The sequence below is a fragment of the Ovis aries genome, chromosome 4 (assembly GCF_016772045.2).
Source record: "Ovis aries strain OAR_USU_Benz2616 breed Rambouillet chromosome 4, ARS-UI_Ramb_v3.0, whole genome shotgun sequence".
Lineage (NCBI taxonomy): Eukaryota > Metazoa > Chordata > Mammalia > Artiodactyla > Bovidae > Ovis > Ovis aries.
In genome coordinates this window covers 102,027,441-102,043,897 of record NC_056057.1, presented here as the reverse complement: position 1 = coordinate 102,043,897, position 16,457 = coordinate 102,027,441, and the positions used below count along the sequence as shown (strand labels likewise).

Below are 16,457 nucleotides of genomic sequence, written 5' to 3'. Positions count from 1 at the left end.
CCTCAGTTTTAAATATGAATAATGTACATACGTACACACACACACACACACACACACACATACACAGAGGCTTCCGTGGTGGCTCAGACTGTAAAGAATCCACCTGCAATGTGGAAGACCTGGGTTCAATCCCTGGTTTGGGAAGATCCTCTGGTGGAGGGTAGGACAACGCACTCCAGTATTCTTGCCTGGAGAATCCCATGGACAGAGGAACCTGGTGGGCTACAGTGCTTGGGGTCACAAAGAGTAGGACACAACTGAGTGACTAAGCATATATATATATATATAAAATCTTTGGATTTGGGCTTTTTTTTTTTTTTTCTGAGAAGGATGGAGTCAAAGGGAATTCCTAGACATGTTCATCCTTTTTGAGCAAGCTGTATTCCAGCCCTCTCTGAAATCCACAGGGGGTCCACAGACAAAGGTAGAAAGCACTGGAGTCCAATCTGATTCTCCCTTTCCTCCATCATTAAAGAGGTGCAATCTGCCAAAGAAGGATTTCCATTCCTATCTAAATCTTTTTCTTTGAATCTATATGAAGACAAATGAAACATTTTCTAAAATTGGAGGCAAATTAGCTTTCAGTCTCCTCAAATACAATTTCTCTGAAAACAAAGTCTCATCTGTCTTCTGATGTGATTAATCTCACTAGTACCAACTACTTGGGAGTTCACACTGGAGAAACATATTGATAAAACACAAAATGACTTCCTGAGGTTTTTGTTAAGATGTTCCATTTAATTTAAGGTCATCATTTATGTGGAATTCTCTGCTAGTGAAGCAAGATAAGCAGCTTTATTTCTTGGCAAAAACACTCTTTTGATTTTTGCCACTCAGTAACCCATAAAGAGAATACAGTATTTACAAACAAGGCTCTGACATGTTCTCCTATAACTTTCTTGTCCTTTCACAGTTTCAAACGCCTCTTAAAATAGCTTTGCAAGTGCCTTCCCAACATTCCCCAGGAGCACATCACGTTCCGGTGTAAGTGACAGTGGTCTGAGAGAGCATTCTGTCACCTTGTTGTGAATTTCTCTGGACCATGAAATATCCAGTGTCCCAGAAAACACCAATTTTCAACTTATCACCAACTGCTTCTCCTCTCCATTCTACTCTGATATAAAACAAAGCAAAAAGACAACCAAAAAATGGGCATTTCATTTTGAAAATATTTGTGGCCAAGTTGATTACATTTATGGTTATCAAGACTTCAGGATGAAGTAATCTGCTATTTGGAAGAAAAGTACATGGACAAAATTAGGAAAGATGACATCAAACTACAGCTTTCCAATTTGTCTCTTTCTTTATGCTAAAGATGAACAATTTTTGCCAATTTGGAAGTAGATATGACAACAGAGTTTCCTAATGACCTCATGAAGTGGAGAAACAGAATAAAGAGGTAGATTTTGGTGTCATTTTGGACAAGGAAATGGCAACCCACTCCAGTATTCCTGCCTGGAGAATCCCATGGACAGAGGAGCCTGGCAGGCTTCAGCCCATGGGGTCACAAGAGTTGGACACAACTGAGTGACTAAACCACTACCATTGGTGACGTTTATAGAAGGCTTCATCCATCATATTTCTCTCTGCTTTTAGCATTTGTCATATATCTCCAGGGAACAAAAACACTGCAGAACTTGTTTTCAATTATCTTTTATTATGTCAGGTTAAAAGGTTGAGTTGATATATTCTGATGAGCATCAACGTTATTTTTAAAAAATACTGGTCCAAATAGATAACTGAAAGGATGAATGAAAACTCTGTTTATATGCTGTATCCGTAGCAAAAATGAATAGATGAGATTTCCGAAGCTTCTGGAAAGCAGAATAGTAGATTCTTGCAAGATTATAGTATCTCACTGAATCAGGGTTGATTTGCAGCAAGAACTCAGAAGAATGACATAATGATCAATCTGTATTATGATAGGTTGACCCCTGTATCATACCTGTCATTAAAGTTTTGATTTTCACTCTTACTTAAACCTCAGCATTTCCAACAAAATGTTACCACTAAATCATGAGAAAGTGTTAGTCATGAAGTCATGTCCAGCTCTTCGTGACCCTATGGACTGTAGTCTGCCAGGATCCTCTGTCCGTGGAATTCTCTAGGCAAGAATACTGAAGTGGGTAGCCCTTCCCTTCTTCAGGAGATCTTCCCTACCCAGGGATTAAACCCATGTCTCCTGCACTGTAGGCAGACTCTTTACATCTGAGCCACCAGGGAAGCTCCACTTTGAAAACATCAGGGAAACAGAAGAGAGGAGATGGAAAAAAAGAATCAGAAGTCCCACAGAAGTGAAAAAGACTAGCAAGGGGGTTTCTATAGCTCAAGATTTTTTTTTTTTTTAGAAAGAAACTCAAGAATTAAAATAATCATACAGAACATTTCATAGGGGTAGACATGATGGGGTAATGCAATTGAAAATGGATTGGATATCAAGATGTTCAGGCCCCAAGTCCTGGCTCTGTCACCTTAAATCATTGTCACCTACAGGGCAACTCACTTCCATTTCTTGCTCAGTTTCCTTAGCTGTAAAATAAATGCATAAGAGTAAATAATTTTGAACACTTCACTAAAGACTTGACTCTGTGAAGTCAAAGGAACTAAAGACAAACTGGCAACAGTACAATGATATCCAAAATGCAAATTCTTAACCACTATTTTATACTGCCTGACAGTGGAGTATACCTTTTGTGAGATACTGGAACCTCAAGTCAGGGGAAAAGGTTAAAACCTTTTCTTTCTAAGCTCTCTAGTCAATAGGGAAGGCCAGTGGAAGTTTCTGGCTGCTGAAGAGCACAGCTCCACTATAACTACCAAGGCTGCAGAGTGCTATTATGACAGAATGCTAAGCCTGAGTAAAGAAGGGGGTGAAATTGGGTGTGTGAGTATAGTATCTCCACTTTCCCAGCAATATTTCTGCAGGACGATAGAGAGGGGTCAGGTAGGAGGGTTAGCTAGGGATAGCAAAGCAATGTGATTTGCGTAAATTAAGTGCTAAGTAAATATTTGTTATTAATGAATAAAAGAACAAATACATTCTTATTCCAATTCTATGCATAAGACTAAGGCTACATAGTATGGCAAGGTATGCAGAATGGTACTCCATCTCATGATGTAAATCATTCTCCATCTTTTTAGATAATTCTCCATATTATCTTGTAGATGGAATGAAACAAAGAGAGTCCATTCCTTTTGATGTACTGAAAATCCATCCTAGTATGAAAAAAAAAAAAAAGTGGTACATTTAAATCCTATTTGATCTGTGCTAACTAAATTTGTTTCAACATACCCTACATATAATAACTTTTCTGGTGGCTCAGAGGGCTTCCTTGGTGGCTCAAAGGTTAAAGCATCTGCCTGGAATGCGGGAGACCCAGATTCGATCCCTGGGTCAGGAAGAGCCCCTGAAAAAGGAAATGGCAACCCACTCCAGGACTCTTGCCTGGAGAATCCCATGGAGGGAGGAGCCTGGTCGGCTACAGTCCATGGGGTTGCAAAGAGTCGGACACGACTGAGCGACTTCAGGCCACACACATATAATAACAATCAAGGTGAGTTATTTTAAAAGTTCATGTGATAGTTATTAATTACATTCAGCTTAAACAAACTAATAATAATACCATACACCTACAAAGGTACCCCACAGAAAATTTTGCTCAAGCTTAGATGAAGTGTTGGTTTCAAAAGTGGGAAAACTTATCAGAAGAAAAGGGTTATTTTGAAAGGAAAATTTTACCTAGAAAGAGAATTTCTTTGAGCTGTTTCAGAAAATAGTGACTTCTTGTTTTGAAAGCAATAGAAGATTAGGGTAGTAAGAAATTTTGGATGTTCAGCAGAATCAACAGAGGAAAAGATGGTTGGATAGCATCACTGACTCAATGATGTTTGAGCAAACTCCAGGAGACAGTGAAGGACAGGGAAGCCTAGTGTGCTACAGTCCATGCGGTTGCAAAGAGTTGGACACGACTTAGTGACTGAACAACAGAAAGCAGACTAAGGGCATAAAATCATCATTAAAAATAGTTATTGACTTCCACTATGTGCCAAGCATAGAGCTAGGCATAAGATGCTGAGAAAAACTTTAATAACCACAAAATGCAAATCTTCCCTTTATGCAGTGTGTCTCTTCTTATGAAATCAGAGAATATCAATGACAACTTCATTCACTGTGTAAAGGACTTGAATAGAAGGTACATGTTTAAGCCAAAGAGTGAGCCCAAGCAGAGATACGAAAAGTCAAACTTTAAAAGCCTCTTAGGATTTGTCTCACTTTTCAAATAAATTAAGAATACTCTGTCTGCTACTGATAAAACAAGTTAAGTTTATGCTCCATTTAAAGGTCAGTAAAAGTATCTTGGGTAAGTTCTCAGGTTTTATTATTAGCTTCATTATAAATGATCTGCTGAGACTTGGAAGATCTTAGAAAAGAGAAACAGAAAAAAAAAAAAAACAAATTTGCGATGTCCATTCTTACTCTTCTCATAATTACAGACTCAAAGGAGCTGAAGAGTTGCCCACACTGGATAAACACACTAAGTCTTTCAGCAGAGAGGCAAAATATTTTTGTTGTCTGAATTATTATATATAGATAGACAGATATAGATATATAACTATTTATCTATATAAATAGTGAGATTGCAATATATACAGTGCAAAATTTAATAATGAGAAATAAAAATAGTTAAATAAAAACCACAAGATGGCAAGTATTGAATGAGCCATCAAGCTAAGAAAAAAACATGAAGGAAACGTAAATGCATATTACTAAGTTTAAGAAGCCAATCTGAAGAGTCTACATACTATATGACGCCAACTGTATAACATTCTGGAAAATGCAAAACTCTGGAGACAGTAAAAGGATCAGTGGTTGTGCACGGTTAGGAGGGAAAGAGGTGTACATAGGGGGAGGACAGAGGATTTTGTGGGGCAATGAAATTACCCTTTAAGATACTATATTGGTGGATACATGTTATTATCTTTACATTTGTCAAAACTCTTGGAAAATACAACACCAAGAGTGAACCCTATTGTAAACTAGGAACTGTAAGTTCATCCGTTGTGACCAGTGCACCTCTCTAGTGGCTGATGTTGACTATGGAAGAAGCCGTCCGTCTTCTTCCATCTGTCCCCTTCTATGGGGGTAGGAAGCATATGAGAATTCATTGTACTTTCTAGTCAGTTTTGCTGTGAACCTAAAACTTCTTTAACACACACTCACATACACAAAGATGAGCAGCAAGGAAGTTATCTTTCAGTAATTATACAGAGTAATGAAAAATCATTTTGAATTTTAGATAACTGATCTATTGATATCATTTCATATTCAATTATATTAGGAAATTAAAATAAGAGTTTGGGAGAAAAAATAATTTTTAAAAGTAGTCAAATATTTGCAGCAACTGGGATGAATAACCCACTGTAATTTAATTAAAAGAAGCAAATGCAGAAAATGACCTTTAGAAACTCTGACCTGTATATGTCACAGTGATTTCAATGATCTGCAGTTCCTAAGTATTAGGGAAATCAGCTAACAGTCACCATCGAATATTTCTAAAAGTGCATCTTACACCACAAAGTGCCAAAATATAAGAACTGGAGCAATACCTAATAAAGGAGAAGAGAGCAGGGCTGCCAATTAGAGCCTACACTCTAGATTCAATATCTTCTAAAATCATGGGACTAAATCAGAGGGGGGAAAGTCACAAACTTTGTGTACTGAAAAAGCTGCAGAGAGGCAGGAGCAATTAAGTAGCTGAGGATTGAGACACCAAAGAATGATCCAAGAGAAACGAGTCATGGGAACCTACACTGCCATACAGAAGCTAAAATAAGCCAGTGAACATCAAAGGGGAGACATTTGACAACATCGTTCTCCCTTGAAAATGACTCCTGAGATTCAATCTGAACACTTAAATGATAGAAAAGATGTCATTTTATTTTGTTTGAATATGGAAATGCTGGAAAATAAATATGACCTCCTTTCTATATCACTTCTTGAAAATAAAAGTAATGTGAATTTTTAGTAAATTCTTACAGAGATAGAAGCCAAGGGATCTTCTTTTAAATGGGAGAGGTTTAAAGAGGAATGCTAAGGATGTGAATTTCTTGAAGAATGTGTTATGTAACTAACTAACTGCAAGGGAGAAGAATAATTATCACTTTAATTAATGAGGGCCTTGCTGTTGCTCCCTTGTGAAAGATACTCTTTGATTAAAAGTGTCAGTATGTAAAAATATTGACTGATATTGAAATGTAAGAGTGTGAAATTTCAATTAATTGTAAAAAAATTAGCTGGCATTATCATTTACCAATAGACACTAGTGATTCCTGGAGACTTAGGACATACAAACAAATAGTTAAGAGTTGACAGTGGGCATGTAAATAGGAATAGAATTAACCCACTGATGCTTCATCCCTCAGAATAATTAGCTCCTTTGGCCTTTTACATATGCAATGAGGAGGTTAATGTTAAGTCATAGCAATTGTCTTACAGAGAAAAGGAATAGGTAGCACAATAGGAAACAGAAGGTCAAATAATATTTTAACAACACATAGTGTTTTCAGAGTTAACAAAAATGTTCCTATATATACATATATATGTTTTATAAATACTCACGGAGTCGTATTTTACGCCTTGGCAATTCCATACCTAGAAGCTATATTAAGACTCTTGTCCCCTCTGTACCTAGAGAGAGCTCCCAGGGGGCTAAGAAGGATAAAGCATCTTCAAACATGAAGCCTACTATCAGACTAAACCAGGAGGTGAGTGGCCAAGGTGGATTCTAAATATATCTAAGACTGGTTCCTCAAATATAAACTCTGTTTTCATGCTTCCATATTCCTCAGTGTGACGTGCCCCCTTTTCTCCCCTCTTTTTCCTTGATTTTATCAGAATTAGATGGCAAATAATACAATTGGATATTCCTTTAAAGAAACTCCTTATGGTAGTAAAACAAAATAAACAACAACAAAAAATAAATACTTGTCTTTGATTTTAGATGTGAGACTGATGCCCAAAGCAATGAACTTACTCTTAGGTCTTAACAAGTTATTTTGTGTCCACGGCAAGAATTTCTGCACTTACTTAGAAAGATAAAACAACCCTCTATCACATCAGATTGGTGTAAACTATAGGAATAGTATACATAAAGAAAATGGCACGGGGTCTGAACTGTGGTAGACACTCAAGAGAGAGTGGCTATGATTTCACTGTTTTTATTGTCTTTATTGTTGTCACAGAAGAGTATCTCATCCAAGATTCTGAAATTTTCCCTAACATGGAAACATTCAGTTGTGAAAAATACCCAGTCATGCTCACTTTAAAGTAAATGCAAAAGTGTGACCCCTTGAATGGCACCCATCAGCCAGAGACAATAGAAGCTAACCCTACATCAGCCACTGTTCTCCCTGCCTTCAGGACTCCCAGGACACAATACGGAGGGGGAAAAAGGTCTATAATATTTAAGCTTACATGTGAAGACAAAACGGCCCACTCCACTGATAAAATCCGGTAGCAAAATAATTTTGAGGATGAAGCAAGAAAACAGCAGGCAGATTTGGGAAACACTTTGCCTTTGCGGCTGCTCTTTATTTTCTTCCTAAAATGAAACCAAGTGTCCTGATGCTCTCCAAAGAATACAATTAAGTAGAGTTTCCCTATCATTTCCTATTTTTATGCCGGCTATATGGTAGCAGAGCAGAGTATTAGAAAATCTTCATCATGTTCAACAATATGAAATTGTATGAACTTTATGTTCTTCCCTTGCCAATCAAATTATTCCATTCTTAGCTTTTATAGAGAGTAGGAAAAATTAGCCTTTAGGTAATTCTTTAGCTTTCCATGTCACTCCTTCTAAAGAGTTCCTTAGTAGTTAATTAAATAATCAAGAAATTATAGGCTTTTCTTCCTATATTATTTCGTCTTGTTTACTGACTTGGCATAGTTGGTGAGGTAGGGGAAGGTGCTTCTTTGCTTTATTAAAGTGGAAGACAGCTTCAGTACCGAGGGTGAGCAATAACATCAGGAAAAACCATCATAATATTCCTTTCCTGGAAGAGGTTTTATATCAGTCTGCTACTGGGGTTCATCACAGTGCACCAACATTTTGTAACAGTAATAGTGAAATGCATCCCCATTAACATTTGTGACAATTTCCCCACTCTCCTCCACCAGAACTCCTCCATTAGAGCTCTGAGAGAGAAAGGGGAAGAGGGCCGGGTGCTTGGTCTGCTAGATCAGTAATGGAAATCTAGACAGAACCCCAGATAGGAGAGTGCACAGAGGAGCTCTGGAACCAGGAAGACATCTTCCCAAGGAAGTATCGCAGAGAATGAGTAACTTTGGACAGAGAAAATGGAAAGACATCAAGTGCTTATTTCTTCAATAACTAGGACTGATTTAACTCTATGGACATAAGGTCTATGTATGTATTATACTCCATCTAGACAAATAAGTATCAGAGTCATAGGACATAGAAGAGAATCATCTTTATCTCTGGATATTCTCCAGACTTGTTACTCATCACATGTAACTGAAGGATCAAATAGTCTGACCACAACCAAACTCTCAGTCTCAATGACTCATACAAGGAAGACTCTTGATGATACTGGTAGCAGCATTTGGGTTGATTATCCAATCTTCGTGCTTCTCCATTGCCCTTTAGATGCCAATTCTTCAATCTGATCTTATTTTAAAATGTAGTCCTGTGTTTACCCACCTCTTACCCACCTCAGTATCACATGAGGTGCTAAACACACAGATTCTTGGGTCTGGCCCCAAATCTGCTGACCCAGAATTTCTTCAAGAAGAACAGAGTATTTCAAGGACTCAACCAGTGAATGAACCTCTTTGAAAGACTTCTTAGAAGACAGAGGTGATTCAATTCAAATAATTCAGAATCTGGTTGATGATGAATGCTGACTGCTGAAAAAGATCCATTTCTTCCATGAGATCAACAATCAAGGGGATCTAGGAGCCTCAACTTCAGAAAGAAGTCCTGCTCTACTGAACCCTGTAAATCTAGATGACTTTAACATAATGCTCTGCTACCACACCATTTGCTATTTATTTTCACTCATCTTAAAAACACAGATCTTCAGTTTTGTTTTTGCTGCACATTAGCCACAGGTTGGAAATTTGACTTTAAAATAGTTATTTGACCTATGGAGATGCCTATAATTTCCTTGATACAATAAAATGGAATGGGGGACTATGCATATTAATAGGGCTACCTATTATCTACTCAAAACATTGGGGAAAAATAAAGCTCTGATTCTAACACATTTGAATGGTATATCCCTGCCATGTATGCAAATATGGCCTCTGTTCTCAATACAGACATTATCAGCCTCCCTAACAAATTCTGGTTAGTGCCCCATTACCAGTACCAGGTAAAAATTCAACTTGCCTAGAACTCTTGCAGGCTAACCATTTTGTGAACAGTTCATTTTAATATCTAAGAAAACAATTCTGCCAACCCCATAGAGCAATGTACCTGATTGTGAGAAATTAAATGAAATTATAGTATGCTAAATATTTGGCAAAATATCTGCCACGCCATAGCTTTTCTTACCTATTATTATTAGTTTGGGGAATGACTAGTATAAGTATTATATTTATTACTGCTTATTAGTTTTATACTAATAGTAAATTAAATGAAGAGAAGGAGGAAAAAGAGAAGAATGAAGAGAAAACAAATTTGACCAATATTTACTTTGCATTGACTCTTTGTCAGTCATTACACTAAGCTATTTATATATATATATTATTTACTTGTGTAGAAGGGGAATGGAGAAGTGGCTAACAGAGCTTGGAATAAAGGCTTTGATCATCTATGGAAGATCTCATGTGGATTTGATTTTTAAGTTTATCCTAGACAGTTAAGACAGTGCAGAATTTTTAACAAGAGAATGACATGTTCAGATTTGCATTTGAGAAAGGTTATTCCGGCAATGTGAGGCATAGATTATACTAGAGAAAGACTGACCATAGAAACACAAGGCTCTGGTGATAGGTCAAGTAAGAGACGCTAAAGATCTAAAAAAGATGTGTGGATGGAGAAGAGAGGAGGAAGTCCGGACAAACCTAAGAGATGTTTGATTCGATGACTCAGTTAGATGGGGACAGTGGGGCTGGAGTGAGGAAGAAAGAAGATATTTCTAGCATATCAACCTTACTTCTAATTTGTCATGTAATCTGCGAATAATAATAATACGCATATTATATATTCACACAATAATATAGAGCAACTTTCAAGTTTTTCACATAACAAAACAACAAATTATACATGCAAGTTATTATTTTATCATCATCATCAACACTATTCTATATCCTATCCAGCAAGAACAATGTTCTCATTCTAAAGACAGAACTCTTCCATTTTGAAATTTTAAAGACTTAAAAATATGAAACAATCCATTAGCTTACATATCTCAGCCAGATATATCTCAATATCTCCTATAACAAAACTCTCTTTGTAAATCCCACAGAAAAATTTTCACAATATTGTTAAACACACAAGGGTCATAAATATCCATTTCCCATAACTTTGTAGAATTCTACACAGCAAACAGTACTTAATATGTTCAGGCAATGAATGTTTTCTACTAATCTGTTTACTTAAAAACATACTAATTAAGAGTCTTTCTTGCTTTTGTCCACCTCAAATTATCATTGAAACTAAAATTCTCTCAATTTTAAAAATGTTCTTGCCCAATCCACAGTAGTGTGCTTCCTGTTACTGGACACCAGAGGGCGCCATTCAGTGAAAGCTTGGATTGGGGAGAGGGGGGCGAAAAACAAGGCATTCCATTGCTAATGAGAGACTGATTTTTTAGTGTGTACCCTTATCTACCATGAAACATTACCATGGTAACAGCACCAGTTAAGATGACTGTATATTTAGGTCACAGTATAAAAGAAGGAGCTTGAACATGTGTGCAGAAAAAGGGAAATGAAATAAAGACAAGAATATATCAAGGGTAGAAGGAGGCAAACCAGTCAGAACAAGCCTCACACACTTTTGCTGATCGTATGTTCACAAAGTCACACCATGCTTTTCAAAGCAAAGGTGGATGATGTTTTAACTAAAATCAAAAGCTGCCATTCAAACTCAGAACTTTAAGCACAAATAATCTTCATATAAAGAAAGAGGAACTCCTGTGGAGAGACAACTAGAGGGAAGTTGGAATGTGTAGACTCTGAGGCAGTTCTTGGTTAACTGCATCACAATGGAAAACCTCTTTACCCACTTCAACACTTAAGGTGAGTTAAATTCGGTACTATCAAAACTCTCTTTCATCCTCCTGCACCAGACAACAGAAAATCTTGGTGTTGCTACAGGTGAAAATAGCATCTGCCAAAATACCAGGTAATTTCTGTGCCCTTACTTTCCTCTGCCAGAGGCAGAGGGTCAAGCAGGTTATGCCAACAGAAGAATCTAGTTGGCAATGAATCTTTCTTGCTTAGGCTTTAGGGAATATAACCAGAATACACAGTTTAACTAAAGGAGTGGAGAGAACACTGTTGGCCTCAAAACACCAGAGTTGTGATTTCCTCAGACATAGGGGAAAAAGTACACTGTATCTCCACGGTGTAAGACAAAGCCTGGAGTCCAACAGGAGTCCAAAGACTAGAAGTCCAACAGCCCTTGTTTGAATCCGGGGACTGCAACTTACTAGCTGCGTGACCTTGGGTCATTACCTGACCCCTCTGAAAGCCAGTTTCCTCATTTGTAAAATGAGGACAATAACATCTACTTCATAGGATTGTGGCCGTGATACAATAAGAAACTGATTCATCAATTCACATATTCAACAAATAGTTAATAAACTCCTAGAAGGTGACAGACACTATTTTAAACACTGGGGATAAAGCCCTGACAGAAAGATGATATAATACACGTGAAGTGCTTAGGACAGCTTCAGAGATTTAAAACACACTATATGAAAATGCATTTCCAAGGGAAAATGGAAATGTGTTTTGTTCCACACAAAACACGCTCTACCATCCCTGTGGTCACCATGTGGCCCTGCTGAGCTTTGGGGTGTGCAGTCAGTACCCCTGCTCTGATACCTTTTAAGGAAAGCAGTCCCCACACCTGCTGAGTGAACCAAAGGTAGATAAAATGGGAACAGGAGACAGGGAATAAACCAGCTGGTCACCAGGAGAATATTGACGGTTTTGATACAGAAAAGTCCACTGAGGAACAGAACATAGGCTCACATTGTAAAATGCCAACTCAACTCCAATGCAAAGCTAAAAGAAGAAAACCAGGTCCCTCAAGGAGACTGTGACAAAGTGTTTCTGTCAGTCTCTTGATCCTACTGAGTAAACCAAAGAAAGATTAAGATAAGAGTAAGCGTGGGGTTTGAGTGGTCATATTTAGGCAGTTACTCATGGGCATTCTCTCACAGGCATGCCCAAGGACTGCCATCAGCGATGGAGATGGGGCTCGTAATGGCATGCTCACAGATTCTTGTCCTCATTTTTCCCCTCCCATTCTCTCTTCAATTCCTTTATTGGAATAAATGGCCTCTTCTTCTTCTTCTCTTACGCTGGCTTCACCTTTGTTCACTGTCGTGGGTTAGAGTGGCGTGTCTCCTGTGGGTCCTTCTCCAGTAAAGCGGGTCCCCTGCCTGCCCTCCCATCTCCGTGAGCCATCTGCTGTTTTCCCCAAAACTCTGAGACTTCCCTTCCCTCCTCCTGTGCTCAGAGGGTTGGCTACTCTGAAATTAAAATTGTAAAACTGCCACTGAACGTACATACAAGTTCAGATAACCCCAGATGTTAGGGGTTATCTGAGCAAAGAAGGGGATAGGATAGTGTTTGGGCAATGTGGGTTTTTTATTGTGAAGATGTCCCCCCATATTGACAGACTGTGGGGGCTCATTCCAAAGAGACTTTTATCTACATTTGACTGCTGGCTTTCCTACATTTGGCTTCCCAGGTGGCTCAGTGGTGAAGAATCCACCTGCCAATGCAGGAGACTCAGGAGACATGGGTTCGATCCCTGGGTTGGAAAAATTCCCTGGAGTAGGAAATGGCAATCCATCTAGTATTCTTGCCAGGAAATCCCATGAACAGAGGAGCCTGGCAGGCGACAGTATTCGTGGCCGCAAAGAGTCAGACACGACTGAGTCAATGAGCACACAAGCACACTCTCCTACACTTATCTCTGAAGTCAGCTGAGTTACAAACACATTCTGCGGGTTCTCTTGAACTTAAACTAGGATAGGGATATTCAAATCAACCTATTTTCTTCCTACAATCCCCCCAGACAACCTCAAACACACTTACATAAACAAATACACTTTTCTTTTATAGGAAGACCAAGCATCTTTCAGGAAGCCCACCCTGAATTTTTGGATCCAAGGACTTTACCCTACTCCTGCCCCATCTCATTCACAGAGTTTTAAAACAGTAAGCTGAGTTAGTTGGTATTTCCATGCCTTTTTAGGGTCAAGTTTTACTTTTCAGCTTTAATTGGCATAATTGTTTAGCCTAATAAAGCATGTAGAGTCAATAGAAGTTGCTTAGAGTACTGCCACAGCTAGACACATTTACTAATAATAGTAATAATAAAAATTCATCTGATAATAACATTACTTCTTGAATCCTTAGCTGTCAAATCCTGCAAAGCTGCTACACTGTTGGCACAAAATTCTTCCATCCATTTGCCAAAACAGTCTCAAAAAGTCCACTTTCTGAATTGTAGCCTAATATAGTTCTTAGGGTGATCTACTGATTTAATTCTATGATTATCCCCTTGTGGTTACCACCCCAAAGACCCCACATACACATACCTAATTGCAGTTTCTTAACTGTGTCATCATCCTTATTATTTGGTTATCAATGAAAGTGTACTCTCTCTATATATCCTTCTATGTATTTTCAATATAATGCATATATTATATTTGATTGCCAACAAAATACAGGAGGAGGACCTTGTGGCCCAAGGTTGGGTGAATAGCTGTAGTGTGCAAGGTGCCACATTTCAGAGCCCTCTCAAGGCGGGTAAACTAGAAAGGCCTGGAGCAAAGAGAGCTGCTGGTCCACTCCAGGACCTGGCTATCTGAACTTCCCCAGAGAAAGGCTGCTCCCCTAAGGGTGGGCTCTCCTCCACGCAGGCGCTGAGGGGGCCAGAGCCTCGGGGTCCCCTCAGAGCAGCTGCACCCGAGCTACAGTGCTGGGGGCCTCTGCCCTCAGAATCTCCCCCTACTCCACCCTCAACCCCAATTCAAGTTTTTCCCAGGCCTTTCCCATTGCCCCACTGTTTCTCTCCGGAATCTGGGCCGGCTCAACCCTCCGCGGAGACAAGGCCACCGCCGCCCTGACTGTGATCCTGGTCAAGGAGGTGGTCCTTGCCGCAGGCGCTGGGGTTGTGGAATTGGGGGGCGGAGGCTGCGTGCGGGAGCGCGGGCGGGTGTGCGGTCCAGCAGGGAGATGCGTGTTGTGTCGCTTGCTGCGTGTACTAGGGGATGGGCAAACTACACGAACCCACTGCCACCCAGCGCTAAGAAAAAAGAGCAAGAAAAGCAACACAAACCAGAAAAACGCAAGATGAAAGGGAAATAGAAAGTCAGTCCGGGGGATTCCGGAGCTTGAGGACTTGAAGGCTCCGTGCTCTTGCTGGGCTCCCCGCGATTGGGCGGGCCGACTTGGAGCCCTTGGTGGCCTCCGTCACAGGCGGGCCGTGGCCGTGAACCGACTAAGGACACGGGAGGGCGGCTCGGGTGAGATGTCGGTCGACAGCTCTGCTTGCCTTAGGCGTTTACCTCCGTTTCTCCTCTTTCCTCCCTCCCCTCCATCCCGAGGGACTCCCCAGAGATATTTCCTTACAGGCAACCCTAGTCTCAAGGCGTGGGTCTGGCGAGCCCAGTGGACCCTCCTTTTTACGATTTTGTGGCTTAGAGCAGCCTGGAGGACCGCGACGAGCAGGAGGCTACAGAGGGATGGGGACGCTGGCGGGAGGCTGAGGCAGTGGGTGTGCGCTGCTTTCTGAGTCAGTGATTCCAAGGAATCTTAAGTCTTGACCTCTTCAGAGCTCTCCCAGGCAAGCAGCGTCCAGCCCCGCCGGCGGCGCCCAGGGGGCGCCGGGCAGAGCGCACAGGTGGAATTGCTGCGCGATCTCCCAGCGCGGGATTGGACCGTCCGTACCTCGCAGGTTCCGAGAGCTACAAGTTATCTGCGATCGCCCGAGTCCGCAGGTGCGAACGGCAAAGGGATATTGTGGGTCGGGTCATTCCCAATCTACAACCCCGAAGCCCGCAGGGGTGGCTCAGATCTCATGGTGAGGTGGCTGTCGGCGCAGCCCTGGCACGGTCCGCGACCCCGCGGGCTTGGGGCTGAGACCCTGTCCTCTAGCCGAGGCGGACCGCCGACCTCGTGTTAGGGCGAAACGCGACGAGGTTGCAGCAGGTTTCCGCCTGCTCTGTCCTGGGACCCTCTCCCCATTCGTATCCCCCCCGCCCTTGGCCACGCTCCTCGGACTACAGCGCGAAGCCTCCCTCCGGCCACCTGGCGCGGGCGCTCACAGAGCGGAACCCGCGGATCCTGTGGGGCCGAGGAGCCGGGCCTCCACCCCAAACGCCTGGGAGACGTGGCCAGACCCCAGGCTGGAAGAAACGTGAGGGGCAGGAGCGGGCGAAGCTCCCCGGTTTGCGGACACCGCAAGGAGGGGGGAGCTGGTGACAGTGCAGGGGGAGGGGGCCGGGCTGCAAGAGGCAGCGACGCCCGGGCGGGCTCGGGCCCCCAGGCTGCCTTTGCCACATTCCTCCGGACTCCGTGACCCGCGGAATGGCATCCCTTCCCGCGCTCTGCCTCTTCTGCCCCTGCTTTCCGTACCCGCCATCGCTGCCCTCAGTTCTCCAAGCCCCAGAAATCAAAGTTTCCGTTTGAGGATCTGGACTTGTGGAAGAATTCTCCAATTCCCTCACCCCAGACCCCTCGGCGCCCGTTCCGGAGAATCGGGAAGTGCCAGGGTCCCTGGCGCTGGCCAGCGGAGGGCTGAGCAGCTGGCTGTCCTTACCTGCCGCCGGATTGGCTCCAGTTGCCTCTCCAGGCTGCAGTGTCCCTGGCGTGGGCTGGCTGGCAGGAGCGTGGAGCCCTTCACGGGTTCGGGGCTGACCCGCCGCGGAGCTAGCCGCGCGCGGCTCAGAGTCCGAGGCCGGGCGCCGGCTTGCGCTCTCCCTTGATCTTGCAAACGAAAAGGAAAAGATTAGTTGGTGCCGCGACACTCGGAGGGGTGGGGCGGGGGAAGGCGGGGAGAGAGCGGACCTAAAAGCTCCGGCAAGAGCCGCGGGGCTCGGGCGCGCGCTAGCAGAGTCGCGCACCCCACACGCGTCCCAGGCACTTTACGAGTCTGGAGGCCCTTGGCGGTGTAGACTGGAGTTAAAGTGACACTGCCCCCGCCCGCCACACCAAAACACCAAAGGCGAAGAAGCAAAAAGGACTT

The 16,457-nt window shown here is 42.0% G+C and overlaps 1 protein-coding gene across 1 annotated transcript in view; it reads right to left on the bottom strand.

Annotated features, from left to right (window-relative positions):
• Positions 1 to 16,195, bottom strand: part of CHRM2 (cholinergic receptor muscarinic 2) — a 167,379-nt gene extending 151,184 nt beyond the window's left edge. The window contains exon 1 of the mRNA XM_027968847.2: positions 16,032 to 16,195. The gene's annotated coding sequence lies outside the window, so the exon portion shown is untranslated. The remainder of the gene's footprint in view (positions 1 to 16,031) is intronic.
• Between the last annotated feature and the right edge of the window lie 262 nt (positions 16,196 to 16,457).